The sequence below is a fragment of the Eurosta solidaginis genome, chromosome 3 (genome assembly GCF_040869045.1).
Source record: "Eurosta solidaginis isolate ZX-2024a chromosome 3, ASM4086904v1, whole genome shotgun sequence".
Taxonomy (NCBI): domain Eukaryota; kingdom Metazoa; phylum Arthropoda; class Insecta; order Diptera; family Tephritidae; genus Eurosta; species Eurosta solidaginis.
Window position 1 is genome coordinate 33480176 of NC_090321.1, and position 21240 is coordinate 33501415.

The 21240-nt window shown below is 40.2% G+C and overlaps 1 protein-coding gene across 3 annotated transcripts in view; it reads left to right on the forward strand.

Moving 5' to 3' along the window:
- Nucleotides 1–224: 224 nt before the first annotated feature.
- Nucleotides 225–21240, forward strand: part of Shc (SHC-adaptor protein) — a 99087-nt gene continuing 78071 nt past the window's right edge. For all 3 annotated transcript variants that reach the window (XR_010950553.1, XR_010950554.1, XM_067771368.1), the window contains exon 1: nucleotides 225–301. The gene's annotated coding sequence lies outside the window, so the exon portion shown is untranslated. The remainder of the gene's footprint in view (nucleotides 302–21240) is intronic.

Sequence of the window (21240 nt, forward strand, 5' to 3'; positions counted from 1 at the left end):
CAAACTGTAGTGTTCGTGGCCCTTTCATACACTTTGGCCAAATAACTCAAAACGCACTCAAAGAGATTTTTATTTTCGCCGCGTTTCTCAAGCAAACAGCGGACAGACACAAAGAAGAATCGCCGACCCAGTCATAGAATCCATCGAGAAAATATTGTTACAACTAGAAGATAAACATAAATTTTTCAAATCAGCGAATGACGCCTCTTATTATATTTATCCTCTTTGCTCTGGTCTCTGCTCTGGTGAAGCAGGCAACAGGAATTTTGAAATATACCATCGTTGACTAATTTAAAAGCAAGTGAGTACAATTGTATAAATATGCATAATTTATGTAGGGATTATTGTTATTAGTACGTACACGCATGAATGTATATACATACGTGCATACATTAGATTGCCATAAAAAATTTAACATTTCCTACCGGGGCTCCAATATTAGCATGTTGGTGACGATAAACATTTTACGAAAGCTGTGTTGATCATTAACTTAAAAAAAATAAAAGGTAAATGTAATGCACGATAACATCCGAAGATATCTAAGGCCGAGCTTCTCTTCCAATTTGCGTCGTGCTCCTCTTGATTTTCCCTACAAATTGGCCGGACGGGCCCTACATGTTTTATGCCGGCTCCGAACGGCATCTGCAAGGCAGATGAGTTTTCACTGAGAGCTTTTCATGACAGAAATACACCCGGAGCGCTTGCCAAACACTGCCAAGGGGCGACACAGCTTAGAAAAATTTTCTTCTAATTGCAAAACCATATTTCTAAAATTTTGATGTTGCTTTGCCCGGGGTGTGAACCCAGGGCATATGGTGTGGTGAGCGGAGCACGCTACCATCACACTACGGTGGCCGCCATCATTGACTTACCGAAGAACAATTTTAAGTGTATCAACTATCATGGACAGAACAGATATCAGATGATATAACTCTCCTTGATAGGTTGGTTTCCCGCGGTTCAGCAGTTGGACGTTTACGTCGATAGCTGTCATCCAAAGATCTTAGCGGTAACGTTCGATAACACTCTTACCTACAAAGCCGCAACAAAATCCACAAGTCGCTTGCCGGCAGCATTTGGGGAAAAGATAACCGCTTCCAACAACTTACAAAGCAATCGGTCTCCAGTTGCTAAAAAGCACACATTAAGGCTGCAGGTCCGTGAAATTACTGCACTCAGAACTGCCAATGTCTTCTTATGACCCCTTAACCTCAGGTGCATTGTGAGACAAAAAGCTCAACTAACTGTTTTAACAGCTTCGTGAGCAATTCTACGTTTTCTTGTTACTTTTAGTTTGGGCTCTCGCAGGCCCTGTCTACTTTGCTTCTTTTTTGCATGTTATGCGAGTTTTCCTGGGACTTCTCTTCCTGAGGCGCAAATAAATAGTGCCTACTTCCGCCGAGTGCCTTATTTGGAGGGTTTCGTACTGACTCTCCACCGCAGACTGAGATATTCGAAGTACACCCCCGCGAATTGTCATCCTCCCAGCAGCTCCTTGCAGCAGGACTGCTACATATTCTCTTACTCCGGGAAGGTATCGAACCCAATCCGGGTCCGCCTCCTGACCCCGGTCCTGAGAAATGGTTTTGCTGCATTTGCCAGAAAAGAATCTTTTTAGGACGGTCATACTCTGTTCAGTGTGTCTCGTGCAAGGGATGGTTACATCGGACAGGTTGTTCTGGGCTTGATATCAAAACCCGACGTCCACGTAACTTTTATAAATCTTTTGTGGCTCCTTGCTGCTCACGCCCAAGGGCGTCCCGTAGTCTACGCCTAAGCGTATCCCCACTACCTTCCAGCAGCTTCGCTGCTCAGCAAGCCACAACAAGTACCCGCTGATGCTCGCGCCCCACGGCACCAACAACTCAAACAGCTGATACCACTCATAACTACTACCTTCGTAGTAGAGCTGGTAGCAATGCTGAGCATCAGCCCCTGCCCCCGTCTTCTTCTCCCCCCTCTTTTCGGGCAGCAATCGTGCAGGTCAGGGAAACAGACTCTTAGTCCCTGCCTCCGTTTGCACCGTCTGCCAGCACAGAATATATAGGTTTGCGACATCCGCTCAATGCAGCTCCTGCCTTGGGTGGTGCCACTTTCCTAGATGTTCTGGTCTCCGCGACGGCAACCCCTCGACGGGTTTCATCGCGCCATGTTGCCAGGTCGCAAACCCAAATCATCCGGGTACCCCAATGCTTGCCCAAGGGCGCCCAGTCCCAAGGCCACAACAGCAATTGCGTCCTGGCCTTCCACAACCTAGGCGTAGTCACCCGTCACTTACCCCTAGAGTGGCGGCGTCACCCCTCATGCACTTCAGAATTCTGCAGTTCAACTGTAATGGACTAACTGGGAAGATTACGGAGATAGTCGATTTCATGAAGCGGCACAACATCCGCATTGCTGCGATTCAAGAGACTAAACTCACAGCAAGATCTGCATTGCAGACCTGCTCTGGTTATAATGTTCACAGGAAAGACCGCGAGAGCGGAAATGGAGGCGGCCTCGCGTTTATTATACACCACTCTGTGCAATATTATATATTTGATCCTGGCATCGACCGCAGGGACAATGTCTTAGAACGTCAAGGCCTATCTGTCCGGTCAGGCGATGCAAACCTAGAAATCATCAACATCTACATCCCTCCTGTCACCTGTTGCCCCAGTGGATACCGCCTTAATATCGAGGCCATACTCACTGGCAACAATCGCATTATCTTAGGCGATTTCAATGCCCATCACGACCTATGGCATTCAAACTTGCGGGCGGACAGTAGGGGTGAGATGTTGGCGGATCAAATAGACGAAACGACGTTCTGCACAATACACGGAGACGCCCCCACACGTATGGTTGGAAGCTGTCATAGCTCTCCAGATATCTCAATAGTGAGCGCAGAACTCGTAAACTGCGTCAACTGGCAGCCGATGGTAACATTGGCATCCGACCACCTGCCCATACTTATTTCGTTCGAGCGTACCGCCGACTTCATCGTCACGGAAAAACGCACTTTCATAAACTTCAAAAAAGGAAAGTGGGAAGAATATAAATCTGCAACAGACAGCAGCTTTGCTGCCCTCCCTATCCCGACTGATGCCCGCCAAGGGGAGCGTGCCTTCCGTAAGGTCATTGAATCCGCCTCGGCACATTTCATTCCCGCCGGGAGAATTCCCGAAATCCGGCCCCACTTCCCGGCGGAGGCCGCGAGCTTAGCGAGGGAACGCGACCTTATAAGACAGCTTGATCCAGGCGACCCCCAAATAAGGGATATAAACCAACGCATCAGATTGCTTGTGGACGAACACAAGCGGGCGAAATGGGAAGAGCACCTAAGAGGTTGTAACCTCTCTACCGGTGTAGGTAAACTTTGGTCCACCGTAAAGTCCTTAAACCATCCAAATCAGTGGGCCCAGACGGCATAGCCATGCCGATGCTTAAAAACCTAGGGAAAGAGGGTTTCAAATATTTAGCGCATGTCTTCAACCTGTCTCTTTCCACCTTTGTCATACCCGAGAAATGGAAAATGGCCAAGGTGGTCCCGCTACTAAAGCCTGGGAAACCAGCTAACGTAGGTGAGTCATATCGTCCGATATCTCTCCTATCGCCAGTGGCAAAGACGCTTGAAGCCATTTTGCTCCCTTATTTCAAGCACATTTGCAGCTAGCCCCTCATCAGCATGGCTTCAGAAAACTCCATAGCACTACCTCCGCGCTAAATTTCATTAGCACCCAGATAAATTGCGGTTTGAATCAATATCCCCACCATAGAACAGTACTCGTAGCGTTAGACCTATCAAAAGCTTTTGATACGGTCAACCATGGCTCGTTACTGCAAGACCTGGAAGGGTCTACCCTTCCCCCATGTCTTAAAAGGTGGACCGCAAATTATCTGGGTGGTCGGCAGGCATCGGTGCAATTCAGAAACGAAACATCAAAACAAAGGAGAATTAAACAAGGGGTGCCACAGGGTGGTGTCCTATCCCCGCTTTTGTTTAATTTCTACATATCTAAGCTACCTTCACCACCGGAAGGAGTCACAATCGTTTCCTACGCCGATGACTGCACAATAATGGCCACAGGCCCAGGCCCAGAGATCGATGAGCTATGCAATAAAATAAACGGCTATCTCCCTGATCTCTCCAGTTTCTTCGCCTCGCGAAACCTGGCATTGTCACCGACTAAATCTTCCGCGACCTTATTTACAACATGGACGCCCCCGACTGTCCTACACCCAAAAATCTTGGGTGTGACGTTTGATCAGGATCTACATTTTGGTGCGCACGCAACCGCAATTGTTCCAAGAATTCAGAGCCGTAATAAAATCCTCAAATCCCTTGCTGGCAGTACCTGGGGAAAAGATAAAGAAACGCTCTTGATCACATACAAAGCAATTAGCCAGCCGATTACGTGCTACGCGTCACCCATAAGGTCGCCAAGCTTAAAAACCACCCACTGGAAGAAACTACAGGCCTGCCAAAATACTGCTCTCAGAATTGCCACGGGCTGTCTTCTTATGTCCCCAGAACACCATCTGCATAATGAGGCGAGAATACTCCCAATCAGGGAGAGAAATGAGATGCTGACCAAACAGTTTCTGTTGAATACCCAGAAACCTGGGCATCCCAACAGACATCTGATTGACGAACCAGCACCGCCTAGGGGCCTAAGGAGTCATCTCCGTGAGCATTTTGAGGAAATACGGCACCTGAGAACCCAGCCGTATGAAGCGAAAAAACACAAGCAGGTCCTTGGTGAACTCCATAGACAGGCGTCGGACCTTTATGTCGGGAATTGCCCGGTGAATCCAGTACTTGAAGAAAAATATCCAGAACTCGCAGAAGAGGAACGCATACTCCCCAGGGAAACGCGTGTCACTCTTGCTCAACTTCGTTCTGGATACTGTAACAGGTTAAACTCTTACCTATCCAGAATCAACCCCGACATACAAAATGTATGCCCCGCTTGCAATGTGTCCCCACATGACACCAACCATCTCTTTAATTGTAATGTGGAACCAACGCCTCTAACACCCATTTCCTTATGGTCCACCCCTGTTGAAACGGCAAGTTTCCTTGGACTCCCGTTAGAGGATATTGATGACAATTTGTGATCGGTCGCGGCTATTAGGTGGGGCGAGCATTGCTACAACAACAACAACAGGGGGCTAAGAATATATATACCCGTGCCAGGTATGCCTGCCGTAAGAGGCGACTAAAATACCAAATTGATTCAAGGGGTTGTGTAGCGCAACCTCTTTCAAGGGGTTACCAGCAATATATAGCTTCTACAACCAAATTGTCAACCTCACCTACCCGGGTTTCATGTAGTCATACTAAATCGTTCCCGAGATGGTGGGGCGAGTACGTTAATGGTGCTTGTTACTGGAACATACCGGTTCTGCATCCGCCAAAGGACCATCAACTTTGATAGCACTCCCAAAAGCCTTCGGAGAGTGTTCTTATCGCGACACAACAACGACAACATTCGCGAAGTACTTTCCAATACTTTGTGGATATATATTCGAGTTCAGACGCTGTTTGTAGGTTCGGAACCACTGTCATTAGCCAACTCAAGGTAGGGATATCGTTCCGCCATATCAACATAACCCCTTTTCCTAACCAACTAGGGTCGACCACGACTTCATATGCTGGACAATATAGTTCTTAATGCTGCCCGATAGTACAAGGGGACTGGTTAGAAATTTTAAGAAATTGACTGTTCATTAAAATTAGGCCCGTCAATTACAACAGAACCCTTGACCTGTGTGTGAATTGATTTTTTATTTCCGATGTGAATCTTTTTTTTTTTTACTTTCATAACGATAATTTTACGAAGAAGGTATTGAATTGGGAAGTTCAGAAGTACTTGTAACATCGAAAGTTAGGTATTACCGTGGTAGACGGTTGAGACTGGAAAAAATCGGTGTTTTTTTTATTTATAGGGATCACGCTAATGTTCGTATATATGTATCATGTTTTTATTGTAATTGTTTTCCGGCGTTAATGGAACAATATTCGCCAACAATTAGAGATCATTTCGCTTTTGATATCAGCGCAATGAGTAACTTAATGTAGACGAAAATTTGTTTTTAGCTGATATTTATAGAGCATACAAGTTGGCAATAAAATTGGATGTTATTGCTTTCAAATAATTTTATCGAGTAGTAGGCGGCATTTAGACTATCGAAAACTTTGGATACAGTCCACATTTCTTCAAAATCAGCTTTCACTGAGACTGAAGAGGTAGCCTCCAGGTATCAGCAGAATTTAAGAATGAAACAGCTTCCCACTTTCTCAGTGATTCTCTGTTTCCTTCTTCCCAATCCTCTCACTCACTTCTTACGGGCTTAAAAGCCAGCTCTCGACTAAAAATTAGGCATGATACACATATTGCATGAAAATAGCAGTGAGTACCAACTACTTGTGAAGTTCGATGTGTAAACATTCAGGTGTACGTAGGAAACTAATATTTTTAAGTTAGGCTTACCCATAGGTTGAAGTTGTAACTAAATATAACATTACCAGAAACACTTTCGCGCTTTTTTAGAACATCTTCGTCGGCTTCTTATCTATAACACCCGACAATGTTTTACAATCGGTTTATTACTGGTAGCGAATTGTTATAGTTTGTTATCAGCTTGCTATCGATTTGTTATCAGCTTGTCCTCGTCTTCTTATTGGTTTGTCATTAAAAGGTTACACATTTGTCATCGATTTTATATTGAAGTTGTATGGGTACCTGCTTCTTAACAAACAGATGAATCGTCGTTAAGAAGTTCATAACAAATTGGTAACACTCTGTTCAGAAATCGATAACTTTTAAAATCAATACATTTTTCATAAAATAATTGATAACTTTTATATGACACGCCGATAACAAATTGGTAATACTCCGATAACAAATCAATAACTTTTCGGCAAGTAATCGATAACTTTTTGATAACGAATCGACAACTTTTCGATAACACTTCTATAAGAAAGTTTTCGATAACAAACGTATAACTCGTCGGTTGAAAATCGATTTAATTTAATTTATCATAATTTAATTTAATTTATCATAATTTAATTTAATTTATCATAATTTAATTTAATTTATCATAATTTAATTTAATTTAATTTTTCTCACATGTCCCCACATAATTAATATAATTTAATACAATTTAATTTTCATTAACTCAATTTAATTTTCTTTCATATATTTATATTTCATGTAAATCTAATCAAATAATATAGAAAGACTAGCAGACCCGGCAGGCGTTGTTATGTCCTAACTTTGGTCTATCTGCATAACATCATCTATCCCTATCTCTCTATCTTCGTCTAACTCAATCTCTTTCTCCTCTCCTCTTTTTACTTCCTTCTAGTTCTTCTTATTCTGCTCCATCCCTTATTCTTAGTCCCAGTTCCAGTCGCAGTCTCAAGCTGAACAAAAATGGTTTCTTAAAAAAAAGGTTAACGGGTAGATCACCCTCACCATTTAGGGTATGAAAAAAAGATATTGTCCGATTCTCGGATTTACGCAATATGCTCACGAAATTTTATGAGAATCGGTCGAGCCGTTTCGAAGGAGTTGAACCACAAACACTATGACACGACACACTAGGCTTGCATTTACAGTCTGCATACATATATCTCCCCTATAGCATACCATTTAGAAAGCTTACGCTTACATTTAGAATACCCCATACCGTGAACAAAAATGTTTACATATCAAACATTTTAGGTTTTCCCACATTGGTCCATATTTCTTCTATACCTACGAAACAGATTGAGATAACGACTTGAAAACTCGTTATTGAAGACCTTATTAACATCTTTCCTGCATAAACACAGCCTAGGACTACCCGGGTCCACATTTGGCATATTACTAGATTAATTAGTAGGATTCGAAAAAGAGAATCACCTCAAGATGACAGACCCTAATGTAACTACCCGGCGTTTGACTTTCTCGCGATGGTCAATATACGTTAGCGAGTTGGTTTTCATATGTGGTGTGGGGCTAATGGTAAGCTCATTTCAAAGACTACATACATAAAGATGTGTCATTCAGTGTGCATATTATTAAGCAGATACTTATAACAACGTCAAAAACAGAATATAAAATAATTAATACAAGTATGCTCGTAGATATATACAACTCTCCATATATGTAGAATGGGAATTCAATAAATCGTGATAAAATGCTATACCAAAAGTTATATACATATGTATTTATGTATGTATGTTGCAAGCTATAATAATAACAAGTAAGGAAAGCTAAGTTCGGGTGTACCCGAACATTACATAGTCAGCTGAGAGCTTTGGAGACAAAATATGGGAAAATCACCATGTAGAAAAATTAACCAAGGGTAACCCTGTTTATATGACGTGGGTATCAAATTAAAGGTATTAAAGAGTATTTTAGAAGGAAGTGGGCCATAGTTCAATAAAAAAATAAAAAAAACAATCCAATCACCATGTTTCATCCCTTTTTTCGTATCTGGTATAGAATTATGGCATTTTTTTCATTTTTCGAAATTTTCGATATCGAAAAAGGGGGCGTGGTCATATTCGGATTTCGCCCATTTTTAATATCAAGATAACGTGAGTTCAAATAAGTACGTGGACTAAGTTTAGTAAATATATATGGATTTTTGCTCAAGTTATCGTGTTAACGGCCAAGAGGAAGGACAGACGGTCGACTGTGTAAAAAAACTCGGCGTGGCTTCAACCGATTTCGCCCATTTTCACAAAAAACAGTAAGCGGCATAGAAGCTATGCCCTTACCAGCTTTCACAAGGATTGGTAAATTGTTGTTCGACTTATGGCATTAAAAGTATTCTAGACAAATTAAATGAAAAAGGGCGGAGCCACGCCCATTTTGAAATTTTCTTTTATTTTTGTATTTTGTTGCACCATATCATTAATGGAGTTGAATGTTGACATAATTTACATATGAGCCGCTCAGTGCACACATCGATTAACTCCATAAAACGAAAATTTGAGAAACGCGATGATGTAATGTATATTGTTTTTAAAAATTCCTCTAACGGTATATAAAACAAGTAAAGAAGGCTAAGTTCGGGTGTAACCGAACATTACATACTCAACAGAGAGCATGGGAGACAAAATAAGGGAAAATGACCATGTAGGAAAATGAACCTAGGGTAACCCTGGAATGTGTTTGTATGACATGGGTATCAAACGGAAGGTATTAAAGAGTATTTTAGAAGGGAGTGGGCCATAGTTCTATAGGTGGACACGTTTTCGAGATATCGCCATAAAGGTTGACCAGGGGTGACTCTATAATGTTTTTGTATGATATCGGTGTCAAATGAAAGGTGTTAATGAGTATTTTAATGATGTCGTTGTTCTTCAATCTGAGATTAATAAGCTTTATATCTGGTGTGTTAAGAACCGTCTTTTCCTTAATATAAGTAAGTGCCACACTGTGACGTACGGTAAACTGCTGAGGCCACTTCATACCTCCTATCATATTGCAGAAACCTTTCTTCGTACGACTCTTGAAGTTAAAGACTTGGGGGTATACTTCGACTCAAAGTTTAATTTTAACACTCACGTCAGCTTCACAATTTCTAAGGCGCTTTCAATGCTTGCTTTTGTCAGACGCCATTCCGCAAACTTCTCTGACCCCTACACACTCAAAGTTTTATATACGTCCTTTGTGCGGTCCAAACTTGAGTATGCGGCTTTCATTTGGCGGCCCTACCACGCAGTTCACATCAACCGCCTGGAGCGGGTCCAAAAAATCTTTATGCGCTTCGCGTTTTTTTTCATTACGTTTCTCTGAACTGATCCCGTCTTATGAGTCTCGATGCCAACTAATATCCTTACTATCCCTAAACAGTTTCAGAATTCTTTTGGCCTCGTTGTTCATTTTCGATCTTTTCACGGGCAAAATTGACTGCGCGCTGCTTCTTGAAAGACTATGCTTAAATACTCCCTGTAGAAACCTCCGCCACTTTGAAATCTTTTTCATAGGGCTGAGTAGAACTGTTTATAACTCAAAAGCGCCTATTAACAGAGCCCTATCAGAAATTAATTGCTTCTCAAGTGTTTTGGATATTGATTTCTCCGACTCAAAATACGCTTTTCAACTAAAACTAAAAAATCACTTAATATGTAATAATATAAATTCTTTTTGCTAGTGTTCTCCATAGCTTAATATAAGCTGGTCTCTGTAATTTAGTCATTAGTGTCTGTAATAAACATTTGTTACTAGACTAAATAAATAAATAAATAAATACAAATTTTACAAGGGAGTGGGCCTTAGTTCTATAAGTGGACGCCTCTTCGAGATATCGCCATAAAGGTGGACCAGGGGTGACTCTATAAGTGTTTATACAATATGGGTATCAAATTAAAGATATTAATGAGGGTTTTAAAAGGGAGTGTCCCTTAGTTGTTGCACTCTCTATTGATGACGATCATGGCAAACGTTTGAAGGACAATGCATTGAGGGCATGCACCTGGAACGTCCGCTCCCTGAATGGGATTGGTGCAGATGCCCGGCTGGTTGATGTCCGCGTCAAAGCAAAATCTGACACCACCGCTATCCAAGAAATGCGTTGGACGAAGCAAGGAAGAAAGAAGATCAAAAATTGTGACATCTACTGGAGTGGCCATACGAATAAGCGCAGTTTCGGCGTCGGATTCGTAGTGGTAGAGTGACTTCGTCGCCAACTTCTGGCGTTCAGGCCTATGGACGAGCGTCTCTCCGCTATCCGAATAAAAGCAAAATTTTTTTAATATATCATTCATCTGCGCCCATGCGCCGACAGAGGAGAAAGACGATGAGGTGAAAGACACTTTTAATGAACAATTAGAACGCACATACGAGCGCTGCCCCCGTCATGATATAAAATTCGTGCTTGGCGACTTTAACGCCAGGGTGGGCAAAGAAGGTCATTTTGGCCCTACAGTCGGAAAGTTCAGCCTACACAATGAAACTTCTCCCAACGGACTGAGGCTGATTGACTTTGCCGGTGCTCGAAACATGGTCATATCCTGCACGAGGTTCATGCATAAAAAGATACATCAAGCTACATGGCTGTCTTCTGATCGAAATACTCGCAATCAGATCGATCACGTTGTGATATACGGGCGGCATGCCTCCAGTGTTTTAGATGTGCGCACGATCCGAGGACCTAAAATCGACTCGGACCATTATCTCGTTGCAGCCAAAATACGCACCCGCCTCAGCGCGGCTAAAACCAAGGAACAAAAAACAAGGAAAGCTAGACGTCGAAAAGCTTCAATCACAACAGGCTGCCAATGATTTCGCGACTCGACTCTCACACCTGCTCTCTGAGAGCACAACTCATCCTAAAGGAATACAGGAGCAGTGGGAGCATATCTCCAAAGCACTTCGTACTGCCGCCGAGTAAAAAATTGGTTACCGGCGGCCACGAAAAAACAACTGGTACGATGAAGAATGCCGCGTTGCAACCGAAAGAAAAGACGCTGCCTACAGGGCTACGTTAAAAGCGTGAGTTGAAAAGGGAAGCGAGACGCCTTTTCAGGTAGAAAAAAGAAGAAGCAGAAAGGCGTGAGTGCGAGGAGCTTGAGCTGCTGCCATCAGGAATAACGTACGAAAACGGAAGGTTTTAAGACCGGGGCAAACTCCTGTAGGAACGAAAACGGCGACCTTGTAACTGATGTCCAGAGAGTGCTTAGATTATGGAGGGAACACTTCTCTGCTCTCCTAAATGGAAGTAGCGATTCACCGCGCAGAGATGAGGAATCCGATCCCGCAATCGATGATGATGGACTATATGTCCCCCGCCCGATTATGACGAATTTAGAATAGCAATAACCAGATTGAAAAACAACAAGGCCGTGGGCGCTGATGGATTGCCTGAGGAGCTATTCAAGTACGGCGGCGAGGAGTTGGTAAGCCGCATGCAACAGCTTCTTAGCAAAATATGGGCGGACGAGTGCATGCCCGACGATTGGAATCTAAGTGTTCTTTGCCCAGTCCACAAGAAGGGGGATACTGCAAAATGCACCAACTATCGTGGAATCAGCCTTCTTAATATCGCATATAAGGTCCTTTCAAGTGTATTGTGTGAAAGATTGAAGCCCACCGTGAACCGGCTGATTGGACCTTATCAGTGCGGCTTCAGACCTGGTAAATCTACCATCGACCAGATTTTCACAATGCGCCAAATCTTGGAAAAAACCCATGAAAAAAGAATCGACACACATCACCTCTTCGTCGACTTTAAAGCCGCCTTCGACAGCCCGCAAAGGAGTTGCCTATATGCCGCTATGTCTGAATTTGGTTTCCCCGCAAAACTTATACGGCTGTTCAAAATGACGTTGAGCAACACCATCAGCTCAGTCAGAATTGAGAGGGACCTCTCCGAGCCGTTCGAAACTAAACGAGGTCTCAGACAGGGTGACCCCTATCGTGCGATTTCTTTAATTTGATGCTGGGTAAAATTATACTAGCTGCAGAACTTAACCGCACTGGAACAATATTATATAAAGACGTGCAATTACTGGCATATGCTGATGACATTGATATCATCGGCCTAAACACCCGCGCTGTTAGTTCTGCTTACTCCAAACTGGAAAAAGAAGCGGTAAAGATGGGTTTAATGGTGAATGAGGACAAAACGAAGTACCTGCTGTCATCGAGCAAAGAGTCAGCGCATACGCGCCTTGGCAACCACTGTTGGCAGCCATAATTTGGAAATAGTAAAAGACTTCGTTTATTTGGGAACCAGCATCAACACTAGCAACAACATCAGCACTGAAATCCAGCGAAGAATCAATCTTGCCAATAAATGCTACTTTGGACTAGGTAGGCAATTGAAAAGTAAAGTCCTCTCTCGGCGAACGAAAATCATACTAGTCATACAAGTCACTTATCGTACCCGTCCTGCTATATGGGGCAAAAACATGGACCATGACAACAGCAGATGAAGCGGCTTTGGAAGTGTTCGAGAGAAAAGTTCTTCGAAAGATTTATGGACCTCTACGCGTTGGCGATGGCGAGTACCGAAAAAGATTTAATTATGAGATGTACGAGCTATACGCAGACATCAACATAGTCCAGCCAATTAAAACGCAGCGGCTGCGCTGGCTAGGCCATGTTATGCGAAAGAAAGATGATGCTCCGGCCAAGAAAGTGTTTCTATCGGCACCCGCCTATGGAAGCAGAGGTAGAGGCCGGCCCCCATTCCGTTGGAAGGACCAGGTGGAAAACGATTTAAACTCCTTTGGTGTGACCAATTGGCGCCAGTTGGCGGAACGAAGGAGCGACTGGCGCGCCTTGTTGGACGACCATAACCATTTAAACGGTTAAGCGCCAATTAAGTAAGTTAGATGGGAGTGGCCCATAGTTGTATATGTGAAGGCGTTTTCGAGATATCGACCAAAATGTGGACCAGGGTGACCCAGAACATCATCTGTCGGGTACCGCTAATTTATTTATACATATATGTAATACCACGAACAGTATTCCTGCCCTGATTCAAAGGGCTTTCGATTTCGCCCGTAGAACTTTTTCATTTTCTTTCACTTAATATGGTAGGTGGCACACCCATTTTACAAAGTTTTTTCTAAAGTTATATTTTGCGTCAAAAAACCAACCCAATCACCATGTTTCATCCCTTTTTTCGTATTTGGTATAGAGTTATGGAATTTTTTTTTTTTTTTTCGATATCGAAATAGTGGCGTGGTCATAGTCGGATTTAGTTCATTTTAAATAGCGATATGAGATGAGTGCCCAGGAACTTAGATACCAAATTTCATTAAGATACCTCAAAATTTACTCAAGTTATCGTGTTTACGGACGGACGGATGGACGGACATGGCTAAATGAATTTCTTTTTTCGCCCAGATCATTTTGATATATAGAAGTCTATATCTATCTCGATTAGTTTATGCCGTTACGGATTACCGTTATGCGAACAAAATTAATATACTCTGTGAGCTCTGATCAGCTGAGTATAAAAAAGAATATGGACTGAAGCGAATCTGCAAGATATCAATAAACGCAACAATTAACGGCTGTTTATTTTAAGAAAATTACTTTTCATCTGTTCGTACATACTCTCACTAACTACGTGAACACGTATTGTGCTAGGCTAAATTGGAAACCGAAGCGCTTAAGTATAAAATGTTTAAACTTCAGAGGTCAACTGTTTGTTGGTTGTGTGTAAAAGTTTATTTTGGATTTTACAACAATGGCCTTGTTACTTTGTTTTGATTTAGAAGATGTTGTATTAGTATATATATCAAATCCCTTTTTACTCTTATTTAAGGTCAAACAAGTTAGTGGAGGTCTCATCTTCCTCAGCTTCCAAACTGCGGCCGGAGCTTCTTCATCCATTCGCATAACGCGACCTATCCAGCGAAACCTTTGGGTTTTTATTCGCTGCACTACCATCGTATCTACCTAAGGTCATATAATCATTATATCTGCTTCGATACTCGTTGTTGGCATCACGAACAAGATTTATCCCATCTTCCCTTGACACCGGCCATTATTCCGAACCGCACCTCAGGTATAATGAGCGATTTGTAGGGCGTGATTTTCGTTCGTCGAGCGAGAACTTTACTTTTCAATTGCCTACTCAGTCCAAAGTACCCCTTCTTGGCAAGAGTTATTCTTCGTTTGAAGCTGACATTGTTTTCGCTGTCAAGGCTAGATAGAATGCTCGGGTTCTTAATACTCCGATTGCCCATTTCTCAAATTAACAAAAAATAAATGTAAGGCGCGATACTTCCGAAGAGATTCTCTTCCAATTAGCATCGTGCTCTTTTTAATTTTTCCTACAAATTGGCGGGAATTTTTACTGAGAAGCTTTTCAAGCCGAGGGGCGACCCCGCTTGGAAAATTTTTTTTCTAATTGAAAAAAACTTGTTTCTAAATTTTCGATGTCGCCGGCAGTTGAACCCTCGATCTTCGGTGTGATAGGCGAGCACGCTACCACAACACCACGCCGGTGTGCTTTTTTCTTGAAAACGTTTGTTCATTTCTCAAGTGCATTTGCTCATTTCTCAAACACATTTACCCTTTTCTTTCTTTAAATCATGTGCGAACAATAACAATCCCAACCATCAGTCGCTACCACGCCTCCTGATCCTCATACCATATGCCATCACAGAAGATAGAGGACTGCGACTTCGAACGCATACCTTCGTCGGCGTCACTTTCCTACAAGCTCTAGGTGTAGCTCCGAAGAATTTCTAACGGATGTTTTTGTCGCGCTATGCTGCCGAACTTCACCAGAGAAACACCTTGAAACGTTAGGGAGTGACAAAGATGCCGCCTTCGAAATCATAAGCAGCCTAAGTGGATGTCAATGCATAACTCATCGTGAAAATCTTATAATCCTCTGCGCATCTACATAATTACAATTTTACAACCCTGGATAAAATTTTTTAAATGTAGACCAAAGTTTGCAGACGTTTGTGTTCAAAACATTGATTTCAACAGTCTTCGTTAACTTTCAACGATATTTTAGGATGAAAGTCGACCGATTTTAAGTTGAAAGATGTAAACTTCTGTTTTCCGGCGTTATGATATAAGATCTCATTATGTATGACCGCGTAGCTTCAGTTTTCAGACTAGTTCCACTATCCACTACGTTAGCACACACGGTCATTGGTTCGACTGTTTTGGGAAAGCTTTTGCTTCACCACTTTGAGTGTTCTTGCGAAGGACAAAGCCTCACCTGGTAAATATATGTGCCTACGTACATTTGTAAAAGGAGCCGTAACGTGTAGGTGATATTTAAACTTGGTTGATAGGCTATAATCAACATGTTTCACTCCAAGGGACTAGTTTGGGATAGGGCCGCCAACTTTAGGAAATGCCAAAACGAGAGACTTGAGTGTTGAAGGATGAAGTGTGAAAATCAAAATTAACATTTCAGACGCTATTGTATAGTTTCGCATATAAACAAAAGATGTTTGAATGTAAGCCCAAGTATTTTTCAAACCCTTCTCATACGTATATATATTCTTAGCTTAAGTTTGAGGTAAGAAACATTTCAAAGGAGTGTTTATGCTCCTAGAACCTACTAAAGGATTTTGCATCACTGATTTCGCTTATTCTTTGAGCCAATCGCAATATAAATTTTTTTTAAAAAATCGGCACCTTTTTTGGGTAACTTGCTTTTTTTAACAACTTGAGGACAATTTGAAAACATGTTCGCCTTGGGTCATTTTATTTGAATTCATTGTTCATTCATTAAAATAAAATAAAATATGCAATGTTAGCATATAAATTTATTATATAACTTTTCTTTTAGTGTTTTGTTTTAATAACTTGGTGAATTGGGTGATGCAAAGTACATGTGAAGCTGACATCCAAAGCGCCTGTTTTTTTAAATAACTTTTGAACAGTTAGAAAGAGTTAAATTTAGCAATTAGTTTCTTATAACTGGCAGTTATGCGCATCCGTTCATACCACTTTCGACCATATCCGACCAATTTTCGACATGAACAATAAATGGCCTAAACAGTCTTAAAAGAGTAGAAAATATAATACCGCGCCGGACGCCGCCGCCGCCGCGCCAATATTTTTGACATTCGGCGCCGGCGTGCGAAAAACGACCAAAATCGGCGGCGGCGGCGGCGTTTATCGGTGGCGTATATCTCTAATATGTACAGCAGCGACCACCAAAATAGCAGTGTTAAATTTTTTCGTCAATAAAATTCTTTTTTTTTATTTTCCATTTGGAAATTTGGAATTGAAACCATGCAAACTCATTTTCGTAAAACTTTTTTGAACTTAAGTATTTTTTGGCTTTCAAAATTCGAGAAAATTTTTCGAAAATTTCGAGCTTTTTATTTAAAGTCTAGTTTTCTGCCTTTTTTCAAGAACTTTACGAAAATTTCCAATTTTTTAATTAAAGTTTTATGAACCTTTTCGAGTACCTATGCAGTCAATTTTATTATAACAAAGCACTGTTGCTGTTTATATGTACATATTTCTGCGCTTGTGTGCCGATTTAGCGGATGTATACGGTAGTTCACACGCCACGACAGCTCGTATCGATGACGATCTACAATTGTTTACCTTTAATTATTTTAGAAAGTATTTCCGCTAGATATTATTGTAGAATATAAATAGCACTTTTTTGTTTTATTAAATTCTTACTTATTAAAGCGCGATTTTCACATCGAAAAATTATATACAAAAAATCATGATAAAACTATAAGAAGGTAAAACCATTCTCTCTTCTCGGCGACCATAATGGTTTTTTGATCTTAAATTTTGTGGAAATGCCAGACCAAAGAAAATACAATCAAAAAATGTGTTGGTTTGTCATTTTTCACTTTTTTAAATGCCAAATATATAAAAATGTATGATATTAGTGGAAAATTGTAACAAATTGTTTAAAAATCGATTTTTTTGTTTCACGATAATTGACGCACATTGGGAGCAACGTCGCTGTGGTATAGAGGTAGTGTGCCGACCCATCCCTCAAAAATGGATCGATTGTCCGTCCGCATTGCCTAAGCATATAAATATATATATAAGTATATATATATTTTTTTACGATTTCGGCCCCATTTTAACAGCTAGAAGCTTCAAATTTCACCAAATGCTTACGTGTATAGCATATACTGATGTCTGAAAAAATCATTGAGATCGGTGGTATATATATTATATACTTCATATAAACTGTCATTTTTGCCCCTTTTTTACGGCTAGAAGCTTCAAAATTCATCAAATTTCATCAAATAGTTACGTCTACGTCATATATTTTTGAAATACGTGATTCGTAGTCATATTTTTTACATACAGACCACAAAAAACGTGAAGCTTTGCATCCTCACACAGATTACCTACCTATTTTTTATTTTATATTTATCTTAAAAATCGTTTAGATATGTTCAAATTTCACTAAATGCTTACGTATATAGCATATATTGTTGTCTGAGAAAATCATAGATACCGGTGGTATATATAGTATATATCTCATACAACCGATTGTTCAGATAAGAAACTTTGCGCAATTTCTTCCCCATTTTAACAGCTAGACGCTTCAAATTTCACCATATCCTTACGTATATAGCATATATTATTGTCTGAAAAAATCATAGAGATCGTTGGTATATATATTATATACCCCATATAAACTCTAATTTTTGCCCCCTTTTTACGGCTACAAGCTTCAAAATTCATCAAATTTCACCAAATAGTTACGTTTACGTCATATATTGTTGAAATACGTGATTCGTAGTCATAGTTTTTACACGCAGACCACAAAAAACCTGAAACTTTGCATCCTCACACAAAGTACCTACCTGTTTTTTATTTTATATTTATCTTAAAAATCGTTAAGGTATGTAGATCTGTTCACTATATATTTCTTATCTTATACATCCGATTATTCGGAGATTACGAACGGGATAAGATTATTGTTCAGCCCCATTCATGAAAGGTATGAAGTCTTCGGCACAGCCGAAGACAGTCCCGTTCTTACTTGTTTTTCTTTGAGTTATGGCTCCCGAAACAAAGAAAATTGCTTATGCGAAAGTTTTCTTGAGCGTTTTTTTATGATGTGGATATCGCGCTTAAAGTGCCCTAACAAGCCAACCTAATATAAACGCACGCAAGTCATTTGCTGTCAAAAATGTCTCATGCACATACAACTTGTATGAGAGCAACTCAAATTGAATTTGCTGCGTGAAAACCTAACTCGATTTCCAATTTTTGTTCTGCGTGACATTTAGATTTGACGTTTGCACACATGCTTTACATTGTCGCAACGCATGCTTATTTGGGTTAGGGTAAAAAACGCCGGTTGTTTGCGTGCGCTAAAAAAACGCAGTGCGGTTTTATTAGGTTGGCTTGTAAGGCGTCTACGAGCTGTTTAAATTGTATTGCCAGTAGGCGGAGAGATTCATAATAAACGTTTCTAATTGGTTGTTATTCAACTATCTCAAATCCGCAGCAGAGTCTATAACTTTAAAGTACTTTTATGTAAGACAAGTGTTATCTCAACTCAAGAAAATTGTTAAAAAAAAAAATAAACTATTAATTGAGTCACATTAAAATCCCATCATAGAAATACATCATGATTCAATTACTAGAGGTTTGTTCTACAATGATGACAGATCTTTTACACTCCAAAATAGAAAAATCTGGACGGGTTGATTTTACGAAGTAAGGAAAACGGGGAATAATTCAATCTCCTTCAGTGAAAATTGTAGTAGAAAAGTATCTTTGGTGGTATATTAGTAGTGATAATAAATTTGTAAATGCCAAACGTTTTTGGGGAAATAAATAATTTTCTACTAAATATTTCTAAAATTTATAAAGTTATGTTGGTTTGGTCATACTTTCAGAAATTGTTTGAAGAATGCCGTAGGTTAGAATTCTATTAAAAAATGCACTATCTCAAAATTTGTTTCAAAAACTCCCTATATTAGCATAAGTTCAATGCATTTTGTCATAAGAGGGAGTTAATGAAAGGCATTCTGAGATGAAGAGTTCTTCAATCTAACTCTAATATAGGGCGGTTTTGTGCCAAATCATGATTTGGGAAATTTTTTAAAAATATTTTGAGATAGCACGATTTTGAACAGGAAGCTCACATGAGGTGATACGCTACTCAGCAGCCGCAATGAACTGACAAGCTTATAAAAAATTACCCTGGCCGATCCACCAATGAGATGGGATCAAAATTAAATGCTTGCAAAATCCCTTTGTACACAAAATCTTTTTCAGTGCACGAAAACATTACAACAACATGAAAATTGCCAACTTCAACTGCAAATATCTCCGGACACAGATACAATTTTTCTTTTCCGCCTTCGGATTATTGTTGTCAAGGTTACCTTTCTCGATATTTTTTGGATACGTATTAGCAGTAGATTCCTGTTCTAGACTTTTACCTGAATAAGTTAACATGCCCAATGAGTACATTTCGTTATGGCATCTCCATTATTTACTAATGACATTTTTACGTGATTCAATTTAGTAGTCCAGGTTTTGACGTTGAACGATGAATTTTTAATTGGTTTAGGTTTCGAATATTAATAGGTTTACGAAAGTGCGCGATTTCTTGGTGTCCTAACTTTTCATAAAATTACCTATGTTCAATGTTCAGACATACTAATAGATCGAGGCATAGTTAATAAATTCACTATTAAACTAAAAAAAATGTTCTAAGGAACTATACAGTTCAGTACTTATCGGATATTTGTAAACTGATTGCTTCCTATTTCTACTACTAATATTTTTCGAAAATTCGCAAAGAAACAACACAGTTAACGGATGTCATTCGGTTTGGGAGCAAAATGGCTGCAACTGTCAAAAGATGTATCTGTCGAGCAAACCTCTTGTGATTGAATCATGGAAATACATTACATTTCGATTGGAGGAAATATACATAATTATTCTCGTTAGATCCCATTTAGTTTGAGGGCGCTATGTTTCTACACTGTTTCTCGAGTCGTCCTCTATCACAGCCGATACGAGAACAGGCGTAGTTAAGTAATTTTCCTTTAAATTTATCTAACTTCAGTGTTTTCTGAGTCTTTACCGAAGACGCCTTTTATTGAAACTTTTTACTAGGGTAGTCCCAAAAGTGTTGTACAAGTGAAAGATGTGTTTATATACTTAAGGTGGTTTCATTTGATCAGAAGGTGTGGGTGAAGCGTTAATGAAGCGCCACTCGATGACTTATCCACGGAAATAACTTATTTAACTTCTCGTTATCAGTATTTTCTTCCCTTCAACTAACGCTGTAGACCTCAGACTTTATCATACCAGTAAAGTAAAGTAGGGTGAGAAAACCTAGAAGCACGTGAACATGATAATTAGTGCCTTAGCGCTCTGCTTTCATATTCTGTTAGGGACTGACACACCGGCGGTGTTCCCCAAATCTTTCGAGGAGTGTTTCCTTCACTTCAACTATAAACTTATTTATGACAAAGAATGTATATTTTTTTTTTTACAAAGTCCTAACTTACCTATTATCTATAAGTATGTATATATGTATGTAGTACAATGTATTGAGCATTCAGTTTTACAGCTGTCAATTTTAATTTATGTCAGACGATTTAGTCATTCGTGCCAATATCCAAATTGCATATTTTTGCATCAAATTGACACTGATAAGCTTTTGCATTTGTGTAGCTCATTTTTTCCATAAGTGTCGCATTTTGTACGAGTAACATAATGTACTTTTGCTTTCACAATCTCCTATGAGTCAGTTCACAGGAAGCACTGTTCGTTCGTTAAATTGAAAATTTCGATAATTCCCTTTCAATGGATG